This window comes from Arvicola amphibius, chromosome 6 (genome assembly GCF_903992535.2).
Source record: "Arvicola amphibius chromosome 6, mArvAmp1.2, whole genome shotgun sequence".
Classification (NCBI taxonomy): Eukaryota; Metazoa; Chordata; class Mammalia; order Rodentia; family Cricetidae; genus Arvicola; species Arvicola amphibius.
Genome location: NC_052052.2, coordinates 86795243 through 86810642, shown reverse-complemented (window position 1 = coordinate 86810642; position 15400 = coordinate 86795243). Strand labels below are relative to the sequence as shown.

At 39.3% G+C, this 15400-nt stretch overlaps 1 pseudogene; it reads left to right on the top strand.

Annotated features, from left to right (window-relative positions):
• The first annotated feature begins 12290 nt into the window (after positions 1 to 12290).
• Positions 12291 to 12733, top strand: LOC119817475 (annotated as a pseudogene).
• Positions 12734 to 15400: the final 2667 nt, after the last annotated feature.

The following is a 15400-nucleotide window of genomic DNA, read 5'->3' as shown; positions in this document are numbered from 1 at the left end:
ATCATCTCCCCCTTCAAATGTAAAAGAACATTTATAAACAATATTTGGGAATATGGGCGCAGTTATTTCTCTCCAAACTACTTCCTGCTGGGTGGGGGCGCTGTTCATAAGATCTTTCATGATGTAACCTGTGTGCCAGGTTCATCTCAGTCAGCAGTTGAGTGAAGTATTTTTTGAGGGTGTTCACAGCAACCTTTCAGGAGGGCGTGGACTATCATACCATATTGGGATAGAAGCAATCCACAGAGTCTCATCCTCTGTGAAAACAAAAGAAGAAACTCTTTTCCAAAGCGTCATGTTCTTAGATCCAAATTTTGAAGTCATACCATTAAGATGTCCATTCTGGTCTAGCCTGGCAGCCCATATAATGAAATGTCTCTCTGTATTTAGCTCCTTTACAGTCAAAATTTTCAAAGAAAACACAATAAAATACATAATCCAGACTCTCTGTGAATTTTCCATTTTTATGTGGCTTATTTTTACTCTATCACTTTACTTTATTCTGTCTCTTTAAAGACTTTACCTTTTTTTAAAGGCATTAACTTTATTCTCTATATTTTTTTCTTCTCTCTCTCAAGCCTACGTACATTCATCCAACATTGTGATCCATTTAAATGTCTTTTATATCTGAATCTGTCCTATTGTGAATCTGTAATGTTTTTACTATCCAGGAGCACTTTTGATTTGCACCTTTAAATCACTAAGCACTTAAGAATCTAAGCTGTGACATTCCTGGGTCAAAAACAGGAACTGCAGATTTGCCACGCCCAGTCCAACTTGGTGGAGCCACTTGTGCCTCTGAGCTGCAGAGCAGCAGACTGCTCTGAATGTTGGCTCCACCTCTCTCCAATTTCAAAATGGAGGATGTACCATTTTGTGCTAGCTCTGGGGCCACCAGGTAGGAGCCGCACTCAGCATTTTAACTCTGAGACTGATCGTGCAGCACAGAAACTCTTTTCATCCAAGTTACAATAAAATCTGACATGCAGAGCACCGCACAGCCTGGAAACATCTCTCGGTATGGTGGCAGAAATCCGCCATGCTCTCTCGCTCGCCTAAGCCTGATTCCGCCGTCTGCCCAGGTGCAGGCAGGGAGCTCTGAGCCACTCAGCGCACTCTCCTTCCTATCCAACGCAGGAACAGAAATATCCAGTCCCATAAAAGCCATTGAAATGCTTTAAAGCCAGAGTTCGTGCTGGCGGCACAGCACAGGAAGCTGCATTTTTAAAACCGCACAGGTTTTTTTCCTGTTATGGTGACTGAGTCAGGGAAATGTCTCTGTGGCATGCCAGCAAACAGCAAAAAGCTGTGTTAAACTCTCTCTCTCCTTTATTTAAAGCCCTATCAGGTTTTTAAGTGGATTTAGTCACCACATTGGAGCGCCAATCTGTAGAAGGAGCGGCGGGCTGTGTCCTGCCACCCGGCTAGCTTTACCCAAAATAATTACACAGAAACTGTATTTATTTAAATACTGCCGGGCCCATTAGTTTCAGCCTCTTACTCACATCTGTATTAACCCATATTTAGTAATCCATGTAGCACCACGAGGTGGATTGCTTACCAGGAGAGATCTTAACCTGCATCCATGTCGGAGAGGAAAAGCATGGCGACTGCCTATGGCGACTGCCTGAAGCGTCTCCCCACTCCTTCTTCCCACAATTCTGTTCTGTTTACTCCGCCTACCTAATTTTCTGTCCTATTAAAGGGCCGAGGCAGTTATTTATTATTTATTAGCCAATGAAATTAACACATAGACACTCCTCCATTACCCATGCCAGGTAACTTTGGCTCCAGGGGATTCTATACCCTTCTCTGGCCTCAGAGAGCACCTAAACACACGTGGTATAGTCAGATACACACATAAATAAAAATAAATCTTTCAAAGTTATTTTTAAACATAGCACATAAGATTGTATTTAAAGTATATGATGTGAGACTTTGAAGTGTGTGTTGTGGAATGAATATATCTAGCTAATTAACATATGCATTACCTCACATAATTATCATCTTGCAATAGGAACACTCTGTAGATACTTTCTTAACATAGTTTAAGAATATACCTCATGGTTAACTACCATGTTTACAATAGATGTCTTGTCTTGAAACCAGTCTTCCCCTTTCAATGGCATTTTTAAATATATTTTGACTAACATCTCCAACTCCCCCTCACTATCTACCCATTCTCTGGCCGTTACTCTGTAGGTCTAGGAATCAACTGTTTTAAATCGTACATGTGATTGAGAACGTAAGGCATTTGTATTTCAGTACCCATTTTATTTTCACTTTTTTTTCAAGCTGGAGTATCATGTAGCCCAGACTGGTTTTGACTTGCAATGCAGCTGATATGACATTTACATATTTCAATTTTAATTTATTATTATTGTTGTATAAGTGATGTGTGTGATGTGTATGAGTGTGGGTTCATGTGTGGAGGCTAAAGGACCCGTTAATGCTACTGTGCAGCTAGCTGGCTTGACAAGCAATTCTTCTGTCTTTGCCTCTCACCTCACCATAATAGTGCTGGGATTCTGGGTGTGCACCGTCATGCTTGGTTTCTGTGTGATGGTAGAGGTCGAAATCAGGCCATCATGCAGGCTAGGCAAGAACTCTGCCAATGGAGTTACATTCTCAGCCCTCTCATCTCACTTACCATAATGTCCTCCTGTTCATCTATGGTACACAAAATGGCAAGATTTACGTTACTTAAATGGATGAGGGGTATCCGTTGCATGTGAATCATATTTTCTTTATCCTTTCACTTACTGGTAAACATTAGATTGGTTCTGTGTCTTAGCCATGCTTAATAATGTTGCAATAAACATGGAAGCACAGGTACCTCTTTGACATACCTACCGATTGCACACTTGGATGCATGCCCAGTCATGGTAAAGCTGGGTTGCATAGTAGCTCCATATTTTACTTTTTGAGGGAACTGCTTTTTTCCATAATGGCTGTACTGTTTATTCCTACCAACGGTGTGTGAGGGTTCTCTTTCCCACATCATAACTAACACTTATATTTTATGTTTTTAATAGCGATTGTATCATGTATGAGGTAATATCTGATAGTGGTTTGGATTTGCATCTTTTCTAATGATTGGTATTGTTGGACATTTTTCATCTACATATAATAGGCTACTATTTAAATCCATCATCCATTTAAAATTGTTAAGTTTGTTTTCTTGCTATTGAAGACTTTATCACTTGGATATTAACTGACCCATTAGATACATACTTTTCAGACAAGTTCTCTCATCCTATAGTCTTCCTCTTCCTCTGCTAATTGTTCCTTTTTCTGTGCAGAAGATTCTTAGCCTGGCGTAGCCTTATTAGTCGATTCTTGCTTTTGTTACTGTGCTTATGGGATCGCAGCCACAGAATCCTTTTTCTGGCCACTGTTTGTGGAGGATTTCCTTTCTCATACATTTCAGGTAGGTTCACAGTTTGAGTTTTGCATTTAAATGTTTCTTACATTTTGATTTTATTTTGTATATGTTGTGAGATAAGGTTTTATTTCACTCTTCTGCATGTAAATATTCCTGTTTTTCCCAAATTCTCTGTTGTGTGTTCTTGGCATTGTATAAAATTAGTTGGATGTGTTAGATTTCTTTGGGGGTTACCTATTCTAGTCCATTGGCCTGTGTGTCTGTTTTGCTCCTAGTACCAGGGTGTTTTGGACACTATAACTATGTAGTATATTTTGAAGTCAAGTGTTGTTTATGTGGGTGTCTAATCCCTAGCTTTGTGTGTTCTTTCTGCTCAAGAATGCTGTGGCCATTGAAGGTCTTTTGTGCTTCATGCCCAACATAGAATTTTTTAAAATTTGCATTTTTCTGTGGAATAACATGGTATTTCCATAGGGATTACACTGAATCTTTAGATTGATCTAAACATCACTAATGACAATCTTTTGGACTGGTTGTTTTCCATAGAGATGAACTCTAATTTATTGCTAGGTTAACATACACTCTGCTGTCAGTTTTGGGATTTTTGTTTGTTTGTTTTTTATTGAGTAGGGTTGGATGATCTCAGGATTCAGTCTGTTGTTTGTTTCTCAGTTTTCAGGGAAGCAAGCCAGTCTTCTCTCCAGATGTGTCTGGGGTTCCCTAGTCCTCACCCTTTCTGGCCCAGCCTACCCAGATAGGAAGTTTCCTTCCTTCAATTGTGTAGGAGGGTGCAATCACTTGGCATTTCTGGTTGAGGGAGATTGTATTTCCTATGTCTCTATAGAAACTTCAACAAAACTTTCCTATTTTCCACTCTACCCTTCCCCATGCCTCCTGGTGTCTACAATTCCTAAGACTTTCAGTGTTGTATGTAGAATACAGACTGACTTCTTAACTTTCTACTCTACTAGCCTAGGATTTGGCACTCTCCAGAATATTTAGGTAGATTACATCTCCAAAGTGGTGGTACTGTCTTGTTGGCTATGGTTTCCTTACATTTGTGGGTTAGGACTTTTGTCTTATTTATTGTCACTTTAATGGAAAGTCAGGGGATAGAAGATAAATGTGAATATTCATTCTGCTTTATTTTCCTTTTTGCAGTACTGAAAATGGAATCCAAGACCTGTGTCAGGCAGCACCCCACCACTCAGCTTTGTCAGACCCCCAACTTGCCCCACTATGTAAACTGGCCACAGTTTATGCCTGCGACTCTGTTTATCACCAAAATATAATCTTTCTGGAAAATGCTACTCCTTAGGCTCTCTAAGTGCTAGTAAATGATCTGTATTGAATCGAAATTGGAATTCAATAAATGCCTCTTAATTACCCTGCTGTACTCAAGAGGTGGTGGCATAGGAGGGTGTGTGAGCCACTTCCCTCTTGAGGGGAAGGCCTGTTCTGGATGAGGTCATTATAACCATATAGTCTAAGTTCTACAAGGGGTGCCACAAAAGTGGCTCATTAGGGAGGCAAGTATTTCATTATTTACTTACTATATGTACCACCCTTTGTGCTGTCCCTCTGTGAAGACAGGCTTGTTTGATTCTCTCCTCCACCACATGCATTCTGGGAATAGAACTCAGGAGAGCCTAAAGTCTTGGGGGCAAGTGCCTTCTCCCTCCTAAGACAACCTTACTGCCTCCAGGGGTTTCATGCCCGCTTCTTTTTTAGCATTTATTATGTATATGATGTAATTTGATGTGTTGCATGTGTTGTTGTTTGTTTTTGCTGGATTTTAAAAATGTGCTTTTATTTGAGAAATGTGTAGCTTACAAAGTCAGTTGCAACTATAGAGACATCTGCAGTCATGACTTGATTTTCTTAAGTGACAGAGTGGGTGGGTTCCAGGAAAGTGAGGCAGAAGGATGAATCTGAGCACCTTCCAAGTTATTTCAGGAAACAGTAACAAAATGCAAAGGTGAAATAGGTGAAAATTCCCATCAAGGAATTCGGGGTTTTTTGTTGTTGTTGTTTTTGTTTTTTTGTTTTTTTGTTTTGGTTTCTCTATCCTCCCCCAAGGTCCTCATGCTCCCAATTTATTCAAGAGATCTTGGCTTTTTCTACTTTCTACTTCCCATGTAGATTAGACTTATCTAAGTCTCTCTTAGTGTCCGCATTGTTATCTAAGTTCTCTGAGATTGTGGTTTGTAGTCTGGTTTTCTTTGCTTTATGTTTAAAAACCAACTATGAGTGAGTACATGTGATAATTGTCTTTCTGTATTTCAGTTACCTCACTCAAAATAATGTTTTCTAGTTTCATCCATTTTCCTGCAAAATTCAAGCTGTCATTATTTTTTCTGCTGTGTAGTACTCCATTGTGTAAATGTACCACATTTTCCTTATCCATTCTTTGGTGGAGGGGCATTTAGGTTGTTTCCAGGTTCTGGCTATGACAAACAAAGCTGCTATGTCCTTGTAGCATGATTGAGCATCCTTTGGATATATACCCCAAAGTGGTATTACTGGGTCTTGAGGAAGGTTGTTTCCTAATTTTCTGAGAAATCGCCACACTGACATCCAAAGGGGTTGTACCAGCTTTCATTCCCACCAGCAACGCAGAAGTGTTACCTTTTCCTCACAGCCTCTCCAGCATAAGCTGTCATCAGTGTTTCTGCTCTTGGCCATTCTTACAGGTGTAAGATGGAATCCAAGAGTTGTTTTGATTGCATTCTCTGTTGACTAGGATGTTGGAACATTTCATTAAGTGTCTTTCAGCATTTTAGTTTTCCTCTGTTGAGAGTTCTTCTGTTTAGGTCTGTACTCCATTTTTTTAAGTGGATTATGTGATTCTTTTTGGTGTCCAATTTCTTGAGTTCTTTGTATATTTTGGATATCAGACCTCTGTCTGATGTGGGGTTAGTGAAGATCTTTTCCGATTCTGTAAGCTGTCGTTTTGTCTTGTTGATCATGTCCTTTGCTTTACAGAAGCTTTTCAGTTTCAGGAGGTCCCATTTATTGTTTCTCTCAGTGTCTGTGCTACTTGGGGTTATATTTAGGAAGTGGTCTCCTGTGCCAATGTGTTCAAGTGTACTTCCCACTTTCTCTTCTATAAGATTCAATGTGGCTGGCTTATGTTGAGGTCTTTGATGCATTTGGGACTTGAGTTTTGTGCATGGTGAAAGATATGGGTCTATTTTCATTCTTCTACATGTTGATACTAGTTATGCAAGCAGCACTTGTTAAATATGCTTTCTTTTTTCCATTTAATATTTTTTGCTTCTTTATCAAAGATCAGGTGTTTGAAGATGTATGGATTGATATCCAGGTCTTCTATTCAGTTCCATTGGTCCTCCTGTCTGTTCTTATGCCAATACCAGGCTGTTTTCATTACTGTAGCTCTGTAGTAGAGTTTGAAGTCAGGGATTGTGATGCCTCCAGAAGTTCTTTTATTGTACAGGATTGTTTTGGCTATCCTGGGCTTTTTTGCTTTTCCATATGAAGTTGAGTACTGTTCAATGTCTTTGAAGAATTTTACTGGGCATTGCATTGAATTTGTTCAGTTCTGTTTTTCACCGACACCTACAAGTTAAGGAACTAAGACAAATCCTGTTCAGAAGGGGCACCAGATGTCTGTCTTACTATGGAGGGGCTGAAGTGTGTGTGTGAAAGTTTAGCCTTGTGTTTCATCACATGTCTTAGTGACAGAATCAAAAACCAGAAAATTTTAAATAGTGAAATCAAGAAGGCAAAGCCTCCCTTGCCCCAATAGAAGTCATGTTGAAACATGCCTGTTTTAGCTAAGGCTTAATCAGGACGACTCCACCTCACAATGGGGATAAATACACAGAGTAACTACTAAGCTATTTCTATGACTAAGAGGTACAGTAGTCTCCTTGTCTGAGGGCAGCATGCTCCAGTCCCTCCAGTGGATGCTTAAAATTGCAGATGGTACCAACGCTTAGCTTTACCCTGCCTTTCCTACACATGCACACAGTGAAGTGAGGACCTAGACAAAGGGTGATTCATGCTCTGGGGAGACAGTAAAAAGGCAGGAGACTTCATCATGCTACTCAGAATGGCCTGCAATTCCAAACACTTGAATTGTTTATCCCAGAATTTTCAATATAATATTTTCAGATAGCAGTTGGCCAACAGATAATTGAAAATCCATGGATAAGTAAGTGTAGCATGAATAATAAAAACCCAGAGACAATTGGGGTTCAACCTGAAGATCAGAGAAGCAAAGCAGCCAAGCCACTAGAGAGACCTTAGATCTATGAAAAAGAGCAAGTTCTGTCTCATGCCATTTTATATTCCTCTCTAGTGCTGGGATTAAAGGCATGCACCATCATTGGCTGGTCTCTATGACTAACTAGTGTGGCTGCTGGGATTAAAGGTGTGTGCCACCACTGCCTGGCCTGTATGGGTGACTAGCGTGGCTGTTTTGCTTTCTGAGCTTCAGGCAAGCTTTATTTATTAAAACACAAATAATATACTACTATACATAAGGGGGAACCAAATGTATAAACTCAAATTTGTAAGGATCTTGTCTTTTTCAAGATCATCAAACTGTAAATATATTGTTCAGTGTTAACTGAGCAGCACTGGCAGTAAGACAGTATTCCAATAGTCCGTTTGGTACAGGAGTGCAGTAAGACAGTATTCCGATAGTCCGTTTGGTACAGGAGTGCAGTAAGACAGTATTCCGATAGTCCGTTTGGTACAGGAGTGCAGTAAGACAGTATTCCGATGTGCGTTTTGGTACAGGAGTGCAGTTAAGACAGTATTCCGATAATCCGTTTGGTACAGGAGTGCAGTAAGACAGTATTCCGATAGCCCGTTTGGTACAGGAGTGCAGTAAGACAGTATTCCGATAGCCCGTTTGGTACAGGAGTGCAGTAAGACAGTATTCCGATAGCCCATTTGGTACAGGAGTCCATTAGGTATCAAATCTTTTATTCACAGAATTCAAATCCATGTAATTGACATTTCTGAAAGTCATTTGTACATTTGCAGCTGGTTGATCTAAACCTCACAATATGAAAGAACTGGATTATTGGAGAATTAGGAAATGACTGGAAGGATTCAGATCAGCAGTATAAAACAATGACATTTACAGTATGCTTGAACAAAACACACTGATTGATTAACGGTCAAAATGCAGCTTCCAAGTATAGGATCTATAATTCAAATGCAGCTTTTTCATTTCCCTCATTGATGTGCTGAGAATAAGCATGTGACTGACCAGAATCAGAGTGCAGTACGTACCCACACTACAAAAATCTCCAAATCAATGTGTGAAAGTAGCTCAGTGTACCTTTGCCAGATTTGACTCTGTGAAATCACTTGCTCTCCTTCTTTAGGGCTGGGAGGAAATATGTGTAAGATCTGGTTAAGCTCACAGATGGAATTCTTTTTTTTTTCATTTGTACATAAACATACATGTGTGCACTCATATATACATATCACAATAAAATATTTACATTTATTTATAATGCATACATGTAAGTCATTCATATATAAAGATATATGTATGTATTTGGAGTTATTCATTTATTTCCTACATTATTCCCCCATCCTCAATTCTGCTCCCTCATCCAATTTAATGTAGCCTTAGGAAGTAGAAGCAGCCATAAAGTTTGTACCTGCAGCTCAAGGTCACAATCAGAGGAGTTCTGCCAGCCACTGAGCAAAGTCTACAGCAACCACTTATCACTCACAGCTAAGTTTTCTTATCTGCAGTCAATAGTCAGTGCAGTCAACCTGACAGTTGCTTTAGCCCAATCAGGGTTTCAGGGTTCAGCTGTGTGGTCTTTCCTCTAGTCTTTGGATGGCAACACAGGTGCCAGGAGTCCCACAGCCCACAGTGTATCTTCCAGGACCAAAAATCTTCATTCACAGATAACAATTTCCACCAGTAAGTCCCAGCCTCTGAGGTTATAATAGGGAAAAAAGACCTACTCCCACCTTCAAGGCTCTCACAGCCCAATGGCAAAAAATTAGGTCACTAGTTGAGGTAGAAATCTAATTTTTCCCACTACTATTTGTTAAAGAGTTCATAATTCTTCAAAACCTTTTAATGCTACTGTCAACACTAAATTGTCCATATATTCATGGGCATGTTTCTGGGCTCCTTAATATAAACGATATGAGGCAAGCACAGAGGCACACAACCATGCTCCTAAGCACTCAGGAGGCAAAGTCAGAAGATCATGAGGTTCAAGGTCAACCAGGACTACATACTGAGACCCTATCTCAAATAAATAAACAATAAGACACTTTAATTATATACTCTTTCACTTTGTCAATTGTCAAACTTACAGCAAAGTCAACAGAATTTTCCAATAATCACACATGTTCCTATAGCTTGGATTCTGCACTAATCATTTCACTATTTTTTTGTGAATCCAGCCATCTACCCATCTAGTTATCACCCACCCACCCAGCCAGCCAGCCACCCATCTTCTCATCCTTCTCTTGATTCCCTTCTTTTTGGTGTATTTCCAGTTAAACTGTAGACACCACCATACTTCTCCTTAGCTATAACACAGTATTTTTTAAATTATAGTTTCATGGTAAATTTCTATTTCACTGTTATCACAGCTGGATTTTTCAATTACAAATTACAGAAAATTTGGCATTTAAAGTTATTACCTACCAAGAACACGAAAATATATCAACATTGGGACAGGACAGCTTGTTTGGTGGAAAGTACAGTTCTTTTGGTCTTTTCATTTGTTACTCTTCTGAGACTCTCAGCTTACCTGTGCCTGGGTTCCATAAAACTCAAAGAAGCAGAAAATTCTGAACTCAACTGCACGTTGCCAAGCATGAGGCCTTAATTTACCTGTGAGGGCAGAATGTTCTCTCAGTTTTTGGAAAATACATTAATGGCCTTTTGGGGAAAGAAACACACACACATACCTCTGTCTTATATACATACTTATTTTATAATTGAAATCTTCAGTAACATGACAAGCTATACTTTCTGCATAATATTTTAAACACTTTTCTTCATTATGGGAGAGACCCTAAGAATTGAGATTTCTTGAGGATAGCATTTCTTCCTTAAATAAGTTTTGCTTTGCTTGTTCCTTGAAAATAATTTATTGCTCTTGAGGATGTATATGTGCATTTGTCTATCTTTGTTTAAACTAAGAACAAAGTACCTAGCACAAAATAGATACCCAATAAAAGTTAATCATTATTCACAGTAAAAAATACTGGTCCTCTGTGGATCAGAGCAGACACTGGAAGTCAATCTGCTCACATTCTCGTGTGAAGGAAGTGAAGGAAGGCAGAATGGTAAGAGACAATCAGGCACATCCGAGTTACAGATGCCTAGAGAACATTCTCCCCAAACCCTCTAGTGAGTGTGCTTAGCGAATTTTCTAGAAATATGGAATGCTAACTAGTGGGAAATTACCTGCCAGAGGGTTCTGCTTGGAGGGTCCAGCGGATGATCAGATGAAAATAGTGAGAAATGGGGAGGCTGTGGGACTCCAGAAAGAATTGCGGGGCACATGGGAGAATTCAGGATCCAGTTTTCAGCTCTTCCTCTCCCATCCTTCTCCAACAGCTCTCCTCAAATCTTTCCTCCAGAGAGGATTTTAAACGTGTAGTCATTCATATATAATATATATGTATGTATTTGGAGTTATTCAACTACACATTACAGACTGTCTAAAGCGTTACCTTTCCCAGGGACAGTAACATCTTAACTGAGCTTGGCTTTAATGTAGCCCCTGTAGCATTGCCTGCAGGGATTAGACAAGGAATGTAACACTGAAACTGGAGCCCAACAAATAGGGGTGCCCCTCTGTTCACCTCCGTGGTCGGGATATTACAACAGGTGTAACAGTGTCAATGGACATGAAAGAGAGTGCTAAGCACCAGTTCCCTTGTCGTATTTCATTCTTAAAGGAAAATCTCTAAAATAATCACTTTGTGGTTGTTAAAATTTTACTCCTCCTTGAGAAATGGCTGCCACGTCAAACAAATAAGATCACAGCCACAACCCAGTAAATCAAGACACAATTATTTCCTTTCAGCTGGGAACACAAACAATGCTAGGCATTCTGGGAAACAGAAGATTGAAACCTAGGACCTTAAATTATCAATTAAAAGGAGTAATCACATATATTGTCTAGCTTTGAGAGGTTTATGTTTTCTTTTCCCCAAATGTGGATGTAAGTGTTGTAGGTTCAAAGCTCCAACACAACCCAAGTAGATGCAAGAGGCCATGTAGAAATTGACCAGTCACCTAGGAAAGAGAGGGCCTGAGGAAACAAGCTCCAGCGGGAGCAGAAGTCAGGAACAAATCCAGTCCTGGAAACCAACCCAATCCCAGAACACTGGCGGATCAGGACTGAGCCAGTGGCCAGATTCAGAGTCAGGGATCTCCATCAGAACAGGTCCAACTCCAAGCCAGGGTCCTCTGCAGGAGGAGATCCAGATCAGGATTTACAGAAACAGATGAAAGCCAGCAGCCTAGGCCAAAGTAGGCCTGAAACAGCAAACTCCAAGGGAGCAGAGCAAAGCACCAGGAGCACTGGGTATATCTCAAGGAACAGGAGTAACCAATGGGGTTACTAGACTGTGACACTGAACCATGAGGAACAACCACCTGAGCTTTGGATTCACTGGCACCTAGAAGATTATTCAACAGAATCTCAGCCCCCCAACCCACCTATTAGAGGAAAAGATGAGTAAAAAAGGTAAGATCACACGCTATACCACACCAAGTAGCAACACATACCAGTAAATCTAAAGATCCTACAAAAGCAAGAACTAACACAACCAAATATGGATGAACCAGAAGAAAACACTCTAAAAAGTTAACCTCAAGAGAATGTTTGGACTCTTCCTCTTGGCGGCCATCCGCTGGATTCGTAGGCCGCCCAAGATGAAGTTCAATCCCTTTGTGACATTCTGACCGGAAGCAAAGAACCACAAACGGCATTTCAATGCGCCTTCTCACATTCGGAGGAAGATCATGTCTTCCCCCCTTTCCAAAGAGCTGAGACAGAAGTACAATGTTCGCTCGATGCCCATTCAAAAGGATTGACGAAGTTCAGGTTGTCCGGGGACACTACAAAGGCCAGCAGATTGGCAAGTGGTCCAGGTGTACAGGAAGAAATACGTCATTTACATTGAACGGGTGCAGAGAGAAAAGGCTAATGGCACAACTGTCCCACGTGGGCATCCACCCCCGCAAGGTGGTGATTACCAGGCTAAAGCTGGACAAAGACCGAAAGAAAGATTCTGGAAAGGAAAGCCAAGTCTCGACAAGTAGGAAAGGAGAAGGGCAAATACAAGGAAGAAACAATTGAGATGATGCAGGAGTAGGGGCGTCTCATACAGTTTTCATTAAAGACTGCTTGAGTAAAAAAAAAAAAAAGAGAATGTTTGAAATTCTTAAAGATGAAATGAGAAATTCCCTTAAAGAAATAAAAGAAAGAACAAACAAAAAATTGAAAGATATCAGCAAATCACTTAAAGAAAACCAAGAAAAAAATCAAACATATAATAGAAACTATTCAGAACGTGAAAACTGAGATAGAAACATTAAAGAAAACACAAGCTGAAGGAATTATAGAAACAGAAATCATGAGAAAAAGATCAGGAACCACAAATGCAAGCATGAACAGCAGAATACAAGAAATGGAATAGAGAATCTTAAGCACTGAAGATACAATAGAGGAAATAGACTCATCAGTTAAAGAAAACATTAAATCTAACAAAAGCTTAACCCAAAATATCCATGAAATACAGGGACACCAGAAAAGGCCAAATCTTAGAAAATAGGTATAGAAGAAGGAGAAGTTCAACTCAAAGGCACAGAAAATTTAACAAAATTATAGAAGAAAACTTTCCTAACCTAAGGAAAGATATGCCTATAAGTATACAAGAAGCTTACAGAACACTAAATAGACCCGATCCAAAAAAAAGTCCTCTTGCTACATACATAATAATCAAAACACTAACGTAACAGAGTAAAGAAAGAATATTAAGAGCTGCAAAGAAAAAAAGCCAAGTAACAATATAAAGGTAGACTATCAGAATTACACCTGACATCTCATTGAAGACAATGAAAGCCAGAAGGGTCATGGCCAAGCATTATGCAGACATTAAGAGACCACAGATGCCAGCCCAGACTACTGTACCCAGCAAAACTGTCAATCACCATGGAAGGACAAAACAAGATATTCTATGACAAATCTAGATTTCACTAATACCTAGCTACAAACCCATCCCTACAGAAAATACTAGAAGGAAAACTCCAACCCAAGGAAGATGGCTACACCAACAAAAACACAGACAATTGATGAACTCATTACAGCAAATCCTGAAGAAGAAAAAAGTGCAGAAATTAACATCACTAATGATGAAAACTAAATTAACAGGAGATAGCAACCACTGGTCATTAATATCCCTTAATGTAAATGGACTCAACTCACCTATAAAAAGGCACAGGCTAACAGATTGGATATGAAACAGAATCCATCCTTCTGCATACAAGAACGCATCTCAACCTCAAACACAGACATTGTCTCATAGTAAAGGGTTGGGAAAAATATACCAATCAAATGGACCTAAGAAACAAGCAGGTGTAGCTATCCTGATATCTAACAAAATAAACTTCAAGCTAAAATCAGTCAAAAGAGACAAAGAAGGTCATTTCATATTAGTCACAGGAAAAATCCATCAAGAGGAAATTTCAATACTGAACATCTATTTCCCAAATACAAGGGCACCCTCATAGTCAAAAGAAACACTTCTAAAGCTTAAATAATATATTAAAACCCCACACACTAATAGTGGGAGACTTCAACACTCCCCTCTTACCATTGGACAGATCAATCAGACAAAATAATGAACAGAGAAATAAGAGAACTAACAGATGTCATGATTCAAATGGGACCCAACAGACATCTATAGAATATGCCATCCAAACAAAAAGAATATAACTTCTTCTCAGCACCCCATGGAACCTTTTCAAAAATTGACCACGTACTCAGTAACAAAACAAACCTCAACAAATACAAAAAAATAGAATAACCCGTGTATCTTATTAGATCACCATGGTTTAAAAGCTAGAAGTCAACAGCAAAACAGCATAATTCCAGGAAACCTACAACACATGGAAATTAAACAATGCTCACCTGATCATCAATGGGTAAAGGAAGAAATAAAGGGGGAAGGAAATGAAAGACTTCTTAAAATTAATGAAAATGACCACGCAACATACCCAAATTTATGGGACACAATGAAAGCAGTGTTAAGAGGCAAGTTCATAGTAGTAAATGCCAATATAAAGAAGCTGGAACAATCCCACATTAGTGAATTAACAGAACATTTTAAAACTTGAGAACAAAAAGAAGCAAACTCACCTAAGAGAACTAGACTGCAGGAAATAATCAAATTGAGAGCTGAAATCAACAAAATAGAAACAAAGAAAACAATACAAAGAATCAATGAGACAAAGAGTTGGTTCTTCGAGAAAATCAACAAAAGAGACAAACCTTTATCCAAACTAACCAAAAGGCAGAGAGAGAATATCCAAATTAACAAAATCAGAAATGAAAAGGGAGACATAACAACAGACATGGAGGAAATACAAAGGATCATCAGGTCATATCTTGAAAACCTGTACTCCTCAAAAATGGAAAACTTAAAGGAAATGGACAACTTTCTGGGTAAATATCACTTACCAAAATTAAATCAAGACCAGATAAGCAAATTAAACAGACCTATAACTGCTGAAGAAATAGAAACAGTCATCAAAAGCCTCCCAACCAAAAAAAGCCCAGGACCAGATGGTTTCATCTCAGAATTCTACAAGACTACAAAGACTACTAATACCAATACTCCTCAAATTGTTCCACACAATAGAAACAGAGGGAACATTTCCAAACTCTTTTTATGAGGCTACAACTACCCTGATACCCAAAACCACAGAAAGACACTACTAAGAAAGAGAATTACAGACCAATCTCACTCACGAACATTGGT